Source organism: Echinops telfairi, unplaced genomic scaffold (genome assembly GCF_000313985.2).
Source record: "Echinops telfairi isolate 266 unplaced genomic scaffold, ASM31398v2 ScPeMD7_3533;HRSCAF=4204_1, whole genome shotgun sequence".
NCBI lineage: Eukaryota > Metazoa > Chordata > Mammalia > Afrosoricida > Tenrecidae > Echinops > Echinops telfairi.
In genome coordinates, this window is record NW_022107432.1 from 12,765,581 (window position 1) to 12,777,079 (window position 11,499).

An 11,499-nucleotide genomic window follows, 5' to 3' on the forward strand; every position below is an offset into this window, starting at 1 on the left:
AGTGAGCAAAAAATTGAAAAATTGATATGGTGGTAGTTGGGAGATTTAACTGAAAGATGGATCCAAATGAGTGAAAGGGCTGCTTTGCTATGAGCATGTTCAGAACCACCGGGTAAAATTTAAACAGGTTCTTCAAAGTTTTGAGGCCAGGCATTATTTGGGTGGTTTTCAAGTCCTGTTTCCAACAGCACGTACGAACATAAGTAAATATGTTTAAAACTATCTGATGTTCATATAACCGAATACACACAGAAAGACATCTGTCTAGCTCTCTGGTCAGTTAACTATCTAGTCTTCTCATCTAAAGCCGCTTAACAATATAAAAAGCTCTTCAAATTCAAACGAATAGACATCAGGAAAAGGATTTTACGATGGGTTAAAAATGCTCTCAGAGCATGAATCCGTTTCTAAAGTCCTCTGCGTGGAACGGCCGACCATGCAAGTAGACCTTTAGGAGTGGTGAGCCCGATCCTTGCAGGGATCTGGGCTCCACCTCGCCTCGCCCCTGGGCGACAGCGCTCGAGCATCTCCGCGCCCCTTGGGCCGCCTGGCCGCGGTGCAGGGACGCGCAGGGCCAGCGAGGGGAGCTGCAGGGTAACTTTTCCCAGGGAGAGCGGCCGGGCGTCCCTACCAGAAGCCACCTTGTCTTTTGTTTGTTTTCCTGCCGGAGGCTGGAAAGCAACCCAGCTCCCGCTGCACTGCCATGCGCCGCGCGGCCCGAGCGACTCGCCGGACCTTCCGGGCGTCCCTGCAAGGACCCCTCGGCCCCTCCTAGCGGGGATCGCCCCCGTTTCCAGTTCCCAAGCGGGCTGCTGCGCCCCGCTGGCCCAGAAGCCGCGCTCACCGCAGGGGCGGGCCCCAGCCTGCGTTCGCGGCCACAGTAAGTGGGGATCAAGGATTTAGGGGCTTCTCCCCGGCGACCTGTCACTCGGCGTGATGGACTGCGGCTACCGGGGGACTCTAGTTTGGTGGCCCCACAAGGGACCGGATGGGAGGAAGAGGCTAATGGGCTGTAGTTTCTTCTTTTCGTGGTCATGTGGATTTCTCCCTCCGAGCCGGAAAACTCCCGTGTCTGGGAGTCTGGGAGGTCGGTGGGTGATTACCGTTTGGCCTTAGGAGAGGCGGAAGATGTTTGGCTGATGTGAAACCCTTTTCGGGGGCTGTTAAGGAGTTGTTCTTGGAATTTCCTGACTAGGCCCTTGGCTGTCCCGCAAGGGGTCTGAGCCAGAATCCTCTGACGCTCATGGGCAACCGTAACCATTTTCCACTGCATTTCTTTCTGCTCTGATCTCCTTCTTACCAGTCTGAGTAGATGCTGGGAGAGGGATGTGGCAGGATTTCCCAGAACAATCGTGTCTTTTGTAATGTTCCTTTTAAAGTGTGTGACACTTTAACATTCAAGGTTTAATTTTAGGTTATTTCAAGCCACGTTCTACACAAAAGGGTATTGATTCAAGTCCACTTATCTAATTAAATGAAACATCTGCTTTTGTCAAAGCGGGGCTCTGCGGGGAGAATGTTGTTGAGTTTTGCACGCAGGGTCGATGGAAGCGCTAAGATTCGGCTCTCTTTGTAGTCACAGAAGTTTAATACTTTACAGCATTCGTTACTCACCTTTCCCATTGAGTGGGGCCTTCTGGAGGTGCCCCCAGTCAGCCGTGAACTGGACCGCCACCGCATATACAATGAAAACAAGCTTTGAACTTAGGCAGTCAACATGTGTTGACTAGGTAGTCCATTTATATACATTATTAAGAAGTTTGAGCGTCCCCACCATATGCTGCTGGGCTAGGAGTTAGTTGTGCATGCACATTTGAAATAGTTTCTTAACAAAGCGCTGTAATTCGATAGCTTGTGGAAGGTCTGCCTGCCTCCTTGAGGACCAGGGCTGGTGGAAATCGTCCCCACCTGGCCCTGTGGGGGCCCTGCCACTTTTTGTGTCCCTCTTTCCACGCAGCTTTGCTCTCTTTCCCAAAGTCAGAACCTGGGCTTTGGCAGGCCGGTGGCAGCCACGTATCTCATGGGGCTGGCCTTGTGTCAGTTGGCGGAGGGCTGTGTTGGAGAGCGGATGGAGTGGATCTGAACAGTCACACTCCTGGAATTCTTGCCAATGCAACGCAGCATTGGGTTGCAAAGAAATGGCGTATTTTGTTCTTTTAATTTAGTTAATTTATTTAGTTCCATACCACCTAAGGACTGCGCAGAAGGACCCACCGTCGTAAAACTAATGGGACACTTGGGGTTTTATTTATTGACTATCCGGCATCAGGAAGGCTTTCCTTTTTATATATTAAAGAAAATCAATGACCAAGCCCCTTTCATACTTTGGTTGTATGTTTTGTTCTCATTACTGTGGGAGGACCTTGGGAGAGTGGACGCCATAGCTCTCTTGGAACTTAGGAACTGAACTTTAGCTTTCTTCCTTCCTGAGCTCAGTGAGTCATGGCGCTCCTTGGAATGTGCTGTGTGTAACTCTCTCCCACTGTTCTAATCCCGAGCCTTGCCTTGCCCCTGTGCAGCACTAGCGCAGCCTCTGAGGGGGCCTCCCAAGGCTGGTGCCTGGTAAGCCCTCAGTACATATTTGCTGAATGAATGAATGAATGAATGAGACCACTCCTTCTGGCCTGGTCAACTTCCTGTTGCCCATATTATTTATTTATTATTTATTTATCATCTTGTCTGTCTGGCCTTGCCGTTGGACCTTCAATCCCTCCTCCTACTGTCACCTTAGTGTCTCAATAATTGGCCTGATTTTTCAAGGCCTTCAGTAACCAGGCCTTGCTCTTCCTAGGTTGACCCAATTTTCGGTTGGGCCTTTAGAGCCTTTTGCTTTCTGCAGTGTCCTCTTCCTTCTCTCCTGCCCAGGGGCCAGGCTCGTCGTGCCCCTGGCGTCACTGTGCAGGTAGCTCTTTCCAGAGACACTCTCTTCTTTGCTCCACTCTCCTATCCAAATTCTACCCATCCTCCCAGGGGGACCCCGAAAGCCACCTCTTTCACAATATCGTCTCTAGCTACTCATTTCCTTTCCTGTTCGTCACACTCCTCAGACACTAGTTTGTTAGTCCTTCATCACTGGGTTGGCTGTATTGCTCTCTCCTGGGCTTAGTTCTTTTTAATCCTCTTTAGGACAAGAGCCATACTTAATGGTATGGTAATGTGGTATCATAGGCTTTGAAGTCAGCAGAATTGGGGTCAGGGCCTGAGTCCATGAAGTTGTTTGGCCCTGTGGAATTCTCAGTTCTCTGATGGGAAACACGAGGAAGACACTTCTCTTCGCTGGTTGTAGAGTGAAGGAACTCTTCAGTGTCTACATAGTCCCGGGCATATGTAGATTGTCTTTATCCCTCCACAATGACGGGATTTGTAACGTGTATAATACTTTATTGGGTGACTGTTTGTTGACTGACTTGCAGATCACAGTCATGACTGCACTTGAGGGTGCAGAGGCCTGGGGCAACCATTGCCATGAACCCTTCCTGAGTCCTGTCCCGTGCTTCCTTAAAACGGCTTGAGTTTGAGCTGTGCTTGCTCCAGTTCGGCTTCTGAGATTTGCTGCTGTTTTTCCATCTGACTCTTGCCAGGAACACTACTGCCTTTTTCATTTCCCCCTCTCACGGCTGCTCTTGTGTCAAATGCCTCCATTTCCTTGTGCAGAAACCTGCATAATTGGACTTAGCCCTGCTACCGATATCTGCCCTTACGAAATGCGTTTTCCTGCTTGCGGGGCGTGTGTAAGTGTATGTTCTTGCAGGACTACCTTTCTAGGGGGTTCTTGGCAGGCTCCTCAGTGTGATGTCTTTTCAGTAGACATTGATTTGTAAGCTTGTGAATGATGTTTGACAGTACTCCTGACTCTTCCCCCAGAGGTCTTTAGCAACCAGGGAGTTCTGAGGAGGGCCTGTGATGGGAGCTTCAGAAATCTCTCTGTGAGCCTCGGCGTTTGTGGGGGCCCGGGGAAATGCACAAACAGAGGTGTGCCTGATAACCCGCGCGCGTATCGTTGGGGGTGAAAGTACAGCTATGCTCTAGGTTATCATTGTGCCTACCTTTGACACGCGGCTTTCGCTTCCTTGTTAAAAGTCCTGTGTTGGTTACTTTATAAAAAGCACACTATTATTGCCTGAAGCAAAGTGCATTGAAAGGCTGAGGAAGTGTTGCGGCGGAGAGAAAAGAAGAAGAAAAATAACAATAATCAGGGTGTCTTCATTTGCAGCCAAAAATGTAAGACTCGCCGTGCAGGTTCATCTTGAGGTGGTCCTCACAGTTGCTGGGGGCAGTCACTGCACATCTCCCCGCACCTAGTGAGCTCTACTGAACTGTCGACAGATCTTAGGGAACCGCACAGTACAAGTGGGAAGTTTCCGGTCACGGTTTCCTTCCAAGGACATAGAACTATCCTGGCATAGGAAGCCAATGGCTGACTCTGGGTGCTTGGAGAGTGGGAATCTGCACCGGCTGGAATCAAGTCCTTTGTGAGCTGACTTGTGATGTTTCAGTTGGAAGTTCATCTGTGAAGATCCATCTTCTTTGAATGTGTGTGGGTTCAGGATGAGTAAGATATGCACATACCATTGACCCAAAGGGACCAACCCAAACCAAACTCACTGCCATCGCATCTACTCCAGCTCACAGTGACCCTGTCGGGCAGGGTGGAACTTCCCCCTGTGCGTTTCCAAGACTGTATCTGTTCATGGGATCAGGAAGCTAAATGTGAAACCGCCAAGACTCCTTACCAAAAGGGAAGTGGGAATCATTTTCATAAACAATTAAAACTGGTATTATACCTAGCCAAACGTACTACCGTTAAGTCAATTCTGACCCATAGAGACTCTATAGCCCCTGTGTGTTTCTGAGACTGTACGTCATTACAGGATTTAGACAGCCTCATCTTTCTTCTGCAGAGTGGTGGGTGGTTTCAGAGCACTAACCTTTTGGTCAACAGCCCAACACATAACTCACTACACCACCAGGGTTCCTGCTATATTAACACATTAAAACAAGATGCACACTGAAGCTGACTTGCGTGCTTTTGCTAGTAGTTGGGTCTCAGTATCTTCGTTGTAAAGCAAGAGTCCTTTACAGACAAAAGCTCTTTTTTTTTTGCTATGCATGTGAAGTTTCCTGAACTGGATGCAATGCTCACGTTGAATTTAGGCCCTGCTGAGATTAACTTTTAACTCTGCACTAATTATTGCTAGTTATATTGCTATCCTACATTGGGTTTTTCCTGTTTTTTTTTTTGTTTTTTTTTGCCAGCTCAATCCCCGCTTCTACATTGCAAGGGCCACAGTAGTGCCTCCCATTTCGTGTGCTTCCTTCCCCACAGTGCTGGGGTTTCCTACCAGCCCTTGAAGTGGTTGGCACGAGAGAGCCCAGAGCTTGTGAGAGGCCCTTTAGAGGAAGGCTCAGGGTGAGTGGTGAGTCCATTTTCCCTTTTCTATGGTGGAGGGTGACCCGTGACAGCATGTGGCTGCCCTCATGGCTTCTGTTCTATCAAGCAAGATTGAGGGCTATGGTGTGATCACCAAGTCTATTCTTGACGATATCAGGAAGGCTACCCTGTATGTGGATTCACAGTTCCCTGAGGATAACAGTTCATAGCTTTGTCCTTTGGGCATCGCCTTTGTTTTAAAAGTGAATTTGTAAGAGATTGCCTTAGCTATGACAAAACAGAATGAGAAAGGAAGCATGAGACAGGAGCACACACCCACGTGTTATTTTGTTTGTTAAAAATGTATTCCGAAATTGGTGTACAACGTGTGTGTAGAGTAGTGGCCGATTCATGTTTTTTTGTGCTTGGCTTGCCCTTTGGCGCTGTTTTCCACCCCGGATTTTGCAAAATAAGTGGAGGATGAGGGGCTGGGGTGGCAGTGGGTGTGTGGTTGGTGACACGGGAAAAACCACATCGTTAAAATCGCCCATGACAAATGTGTGAGTTGCTCATTCATTCAGCCAGTCTTTGGTGTGAGCACCCATTGTGACTGGTATCTGTAGGCCATGGGTCCTTCTAGATGCTGGGAATACCATTAGAACATACCATGCTTCCTGTCCATGATGAGCTTACCTTCTACAAGGCTCTGCAGGAGAAAAAGGCATGTGACCTTTAACCTCAGGTGATGTGGACTATGCTAATGTGTCCCTGCTTCCTGGCAGGACTTCTAATTTCAGGGGTGGGCAAATGATCATCCAGGTTCTGCCCTCTGCCTGCGTTTTTAAACAGCATGGGATTGGCAAACAGGTATGCCCATTTCTTTAGGTATTGTCTATAGCTACTTCTGTGCACACCAACAGAGGTGACTAGTTGCAAAAGACATGGTGTGGCCCACAAGGCCTACATAATGTACCCTCTAGCCCTTTAGAGAATAAGTGTGTCAACCCTGTTCTACTTTCCTTTCCTTTTATGCTTTTACTGGCCAAACCCAAACCAAATTCACTGCCATCAAGTCAGTTCTGACTCACAGACCCTAAGATAGAGTAGAACTGCCCTTGTGCGTTTCCAAGACTGTAGTTCTATGGGAGTAGAAAGCTTCAGCTTTCTCCTGGGGAGCAGCTGGTGGTTTCGAACTGCTGACCTTGCAGTTAGCAGCCCAAAATGGAACCCGCTACACCACTAGGGCTTCTCAGTAACTGGGTTGGACTCTGTCAATGTGAGCTGTTGTAACTGTCATTTGGTGCCATGGGGTGGGACCATGCGAATGAAGTGTATGGTCAGTTTTTCCATCCTACTAGATTTAAAATTAGCCATCCTGGAGGCAGAAAATGGGGGAGTTTCACTACCATCCATAAACAGGAGCCAGGAGTGGAGTACATCCTTTGCACCCAAGATCCTGATGGTGAACCTTATCAATTCAGGAGACAGAGAGCTATGACCCCATAGATGATGGAAAATGGCAGCAGAGAAGCAGAGGTAGAGAAGTGACTGCAGCAGAGGTATGGGAACCTAGAACATGAGACAGAACAGTGGGTTTCTTGCCCCATGAGTTGTGAAAGCTGAGTTCCTTTAGATAGAAGGATTGCTGGCAGAGTGGGGTGTTTCCATGCACTTAGTTGAGCTGTGCTTAGCTAGATGTGCTGACCATAGAGCTAGTGCTGAACACTTTTGGGCAAAGCTAATTGTCGAGTGAAGAGCTGTATCCTAAGTAGTTTCTGATCCTTACTTGTGATGCATTGCTTTCCCCCATCAAACTCATAGTTGCGAGTATAGTATGTTTGAATTATCAAACTCAGAGAGAAGTAGAGCAGCGGGTCTCAACCTGTGGGTCGAGACCCCTTTGGGGGTCAAACGACCCTTTCACAGGGGTCACCTGATTCATAACAGTAGCAAAATTACAGTTATGAGGTAGCAATAAAAATACTCTTATGGTTGGGGGCACCACAACAGGAGGAACTGCATGCAAGGGTGGCGGCATTAGGAAGGTTGTGAACCACTGAAGTAGAGTGTTGTGACAGGGCGGTTGTCAGAGTTGGTAGAAAGCTCATGGAAGAAGTAAAGCTGAGTGCTTTGAAGCAGAGGCTCGCTTGTGGAATTGGGTTCCTCTGGGCACTTCATTGAGGGAGCTGGGTTTGCTGACCCATGGCGCTGGAGTTGAGTGCTTTCCAACGGAGATTTACAGCTTTCCCTTTGGGCCTTTATTAGCAGCCCTATTGGTAACATATCCTGACTGAATACTTGTATCCCAGACATTTGTAACCTGTTAACTTCCTTAATTTCCCATCATTGTGAGTTTTCTCTGTGAGTCCTGTGTGGCCATCACAGGGAATTATAGACCCCAGAAAAGTAGAGAGTGCTCCGGGAGGCAGAGCAGGCAGGGAGTTTGATTTTGTGCTATCTTTACTTACGTTTTTAGAAAGACATTGAATTTACAATGACACATTATTTTAAAGTGAATGCTTTAAAAACAACAAAACAATGGAGATGGGCAGCACCTTCCCCTAGTTTCACCGGGGAAATATGCCCTTCCATTCTCCACATGTCCTTGCCCTTACTGTGTCAATAGGACTGGTTAACCACACTGGTTAAGAATATTAAAAGCTGGCAAACATTTCTCTATCTTAAAAACGGAGCGACCATGGCATTGAATCCACTGACTCTCAGGATTGCAAAAACAAAGGGCCAACCCCAACACGTGTCCCTGCCTTGTTTTCCAGGCTGTGAATGAGCAGGGCACCTGATAGGCGAGCTGCTGGCCATGAGCAGATGTTCTTTGCCCCCACCGAGGATTAAGTCTGAGGGGAGGGAATTGGGGCAGGTTGCAAGGGAGCTTTTCCCCAAAGCCACTCGGCCAAGAAAAGGATCACCTTTATTTCAAAGGTTAGCTGGAAACCTTTGAGAGCGATAAAGAGAGAGAGAAAAAGAGAGAGAGAAGGAGAGGGTGAGAGAGAGAGAAGGATGTTGCAGCCTTGGCTGGTGGCCTCGAGGGGGCCTTTCTCAGTGACTCCGTGCCCCTGCGAGTCCCGCACTGCCCAGGAAGGGCCCGGTAGCCTGCCTGCTCTAGCTGTTCTGTTGTAGTTATGCTTCTTCCATGTCAGAACGGGGCTGTATGTCCAGAAATGTGGGTGTATGTTGCTCTTTGTGTGCTTATGTGGAAATACATGAATTTCCACTTGTGCCAGCCCAAAGGTTGGTGGTTCAAATTCACTCTGTAACTCCATGAGAATCACTGTGTCTGGAAAAATTAAAATCTAGACAAACCCTTAAAAAAAAAAAAAAAAGGAACTTCAAAAAGGGTCTATGACTTCAAACTCTTTAATTACCTACTTTGTACATGAAGAAATGAACAGATGCACTGAGAGAAGGGGCTACACATCCCAGGTGGCCCTGAAGCTAAGTAGCTGAAACCCAATCCACATTTCACCCATGGACCTTGGGTTCTCAGTGCTGCTGTAATGGGAACACCACCTGTGGGTGGCTTTCAAACAAATGGATTTTTCATGATCACTGTTTAGGGAGCTATGAATTTGTGCCCCAGCAGGAGGTTTTCTCTGTCAGCACCCGAGGAAAGTGCTTGCCTAAGCCAATCAGGCGTTCTTGACCTTCCTTGGAGATCTCCAGGTACCACCTGTCTTGTGTGTCTAATCTCCCCGTTTGACGCCTCAAACATGGTCAGTAGAAGACACTCCCTACCCACCGAAGGCCACATTAAGAGACCACATGCACACCTATTCCCAAATTGGGCCACGTCCACTGAGAGAAGGGGCAAGATCTATACTTTGGTGGGGGGGCCGGGGCACACCATTCAATCCCTATTAATCACTTGTAATCTCTGATGATCTGCTCTGTGCACATGGACTGTGCCGTGTCAAAGGCAGAGACGAGCAAGCTTGGTGAGGGGGTCCTAGCTGAGCCCTCGGGGTGGGGGTGGGGGTGGGGGGTTTGCATGTCACCGAGGCTGAAGGGGTTGGTAGTGAGCAGGGTGGCACCTGGAGAGGGCCGATCGTTCGATCTGCCTGTGCGGTTGGGGCACAAGGCTCCGAAGAAGTGGTACTTTGGAAGAAAACCCGAAGTGGGGGGGGGCAGAGGTTTTAGCTTGGAGCCTTGAGGACACGCTCTTCTCGGCTTGCGTTCAAGCCTCTGGGAGGAAAGGCAGATTCGTTTTCTTAGCGAGATACTCCCATGCTTCCTGACGGTCACGGATTCACCAAGTGCCACACGAGGAAACCGTGTCACCGCACCAGCTACAATGCCCCTATTTTAGAGAGAGCAAGCACGAGGACTGAAAGATGCTTCTGAGCCACAGCGGGTCCGTGCTGAGTTGAAATTGGCATGCAAACCTGCTCTGTCTACGTTCACCTTGGCACCAGAATCGGCAGAGTCAGCAGTGGGGCCAAGCACTGGCTTCCACGTTAGGACCTTGCGACACAACGTATTTCTAAATCCTTGCACGACCTTGTGAGCTTTTGATCTTTGGCACCCGCTTCCGTAAGCTTCGAGTAGCTTGCCTGGGGCCAGTCTCCATTCCACCACTTACTTGCTTTGTGACCTTAGATAAGTAATCTGTATCTCAGTTTTCTTATCTGCAAACTGGGAAGGATGATAATAATTGCAAAGCGAGCAAGATACATTTTGTTCCCAACAGTTTTATTGGCATATAATTCACACATCATACAATTCAATAGTTCAGTCATAATCAAGAAGAGTTGTATAATTATCACCGCAATCAGTTTGAGAACATTTTCTTCATTCTTTTACTCATTAGTATTAGCTCCCCATCTCCCCCAACTTCCCCTGCCTTACCCCCAAGGAACTATTAATCCAATTACTGTCTCTATAGATTTACCTATATGGATTTCATTCATGGAAAACCATTTAAAAATGAACATACAACTAAAAAGAATAACAAAGTAAAACAATCCTTATTCAAAAACAAAGCAGTAAATATTAAAAACTAGAACAAATTTAAATGGGTCAAAAGGAGATCAAATGATAGAATGCTAGCTTTTAAACTAATTGCATCTGTAACAATCCACTTTCCAGTACATTCTGCATGTGAGCAAGGTTATTCACATCCCTGGTCCATGGTCTGAGGGGATTCCCCAGGGGCTTAATTCACATGTATTTCCCCTTCACTTTTTTTAAAATTTAAATTTAAACAGCCTTAAAATGGGTCTAAAGGGAGATCAACTGATAAGATATTACATTTTGCCTTAAATGACTTTACAATGCTCTCTCTCTGGTAATAGGGCTTATCTACGCTAGGATGGAATTCACCAGAGGCTTCATCCACATGCGGATGGATGGGGAATGGATTTTGGGCTTCCACTGTCATTCATAGCCTTCTGCAAACCAGGTGTTCCGGTTTGATGCTATTCCCTCCTTTAGATTTGAATTATTTACAATCTTTGGCTCACAGAGGCTGGTGTGCTTCTTCTATATGGACTTAATTGATGCCTCACTTAGATGGCTGTTTGAAAACAAACCTTTAAGACCCTAGACTGTTCTTTCTGGTAACCAGGTTTCTAGTGTCTTCCCCCGACTTTGCTGTAGCACCTTTGTCTTCAGTGATCTCTTTATCTTGCAGCGGTTCTCCACCTGCCTAACGCTGAGGCCCTTTCATACAGTTCTTCATGTGGTGGTGACCCCCAACCATAACATTATTTTCGTTGCTACTTCATCACTGTCATTTTGCTACTGTTATGAATCAGGCGACCCCTGTGAAAGGGGCATTCGACCTCCATAGGGGTCGCGACCCACAGGTTGAGAACCGTTAGAGCATCAGGCAGGGCCATGTCATAAGAACTAATTGTTCTAAGATTAAGGCTAGAAATAAGGACAAGCACCAAATCCATTCATGCATCTATGGTTTATATGCATCTGGTTCACCTAAGAGACATCATTGATTGTCCTTTTTGTATTAAGTGGGTAAGATACTTGCATCACAATTTTTTCATCTGTAAAATAGGATAATAGGACCTACATTGTACAGCTTTGAGGATCCAATGAATGAGCAGATGCAAAGCCCTCATCAGCAGCCGAGGGCCGCAGTGAGTCGGAATGGACAG

General features: G+C 47.4%; 1 protein-coding gene across 1 annotated transcript in view; it reads left to right on the top strand.

Annotated features, from left to right (window-relative positions):
* Positions 1–699: 699 nt before the first annotated feature.
* Positions 700–11,499, top strand: part of CILK1 (ciliogenesis associated kinase 1) — a 62,247-nt gene continuing 51,447 nt past the window's right edge. Inside the window, exon 1 of the mRNA XM_004696353.4 lies at positions 700–880. The gene's annotated coding sequence lies outside the window, so the exon portion shown is untranslated. The remainder of the gene's footprint in view (positions 881–11,499) is intronic.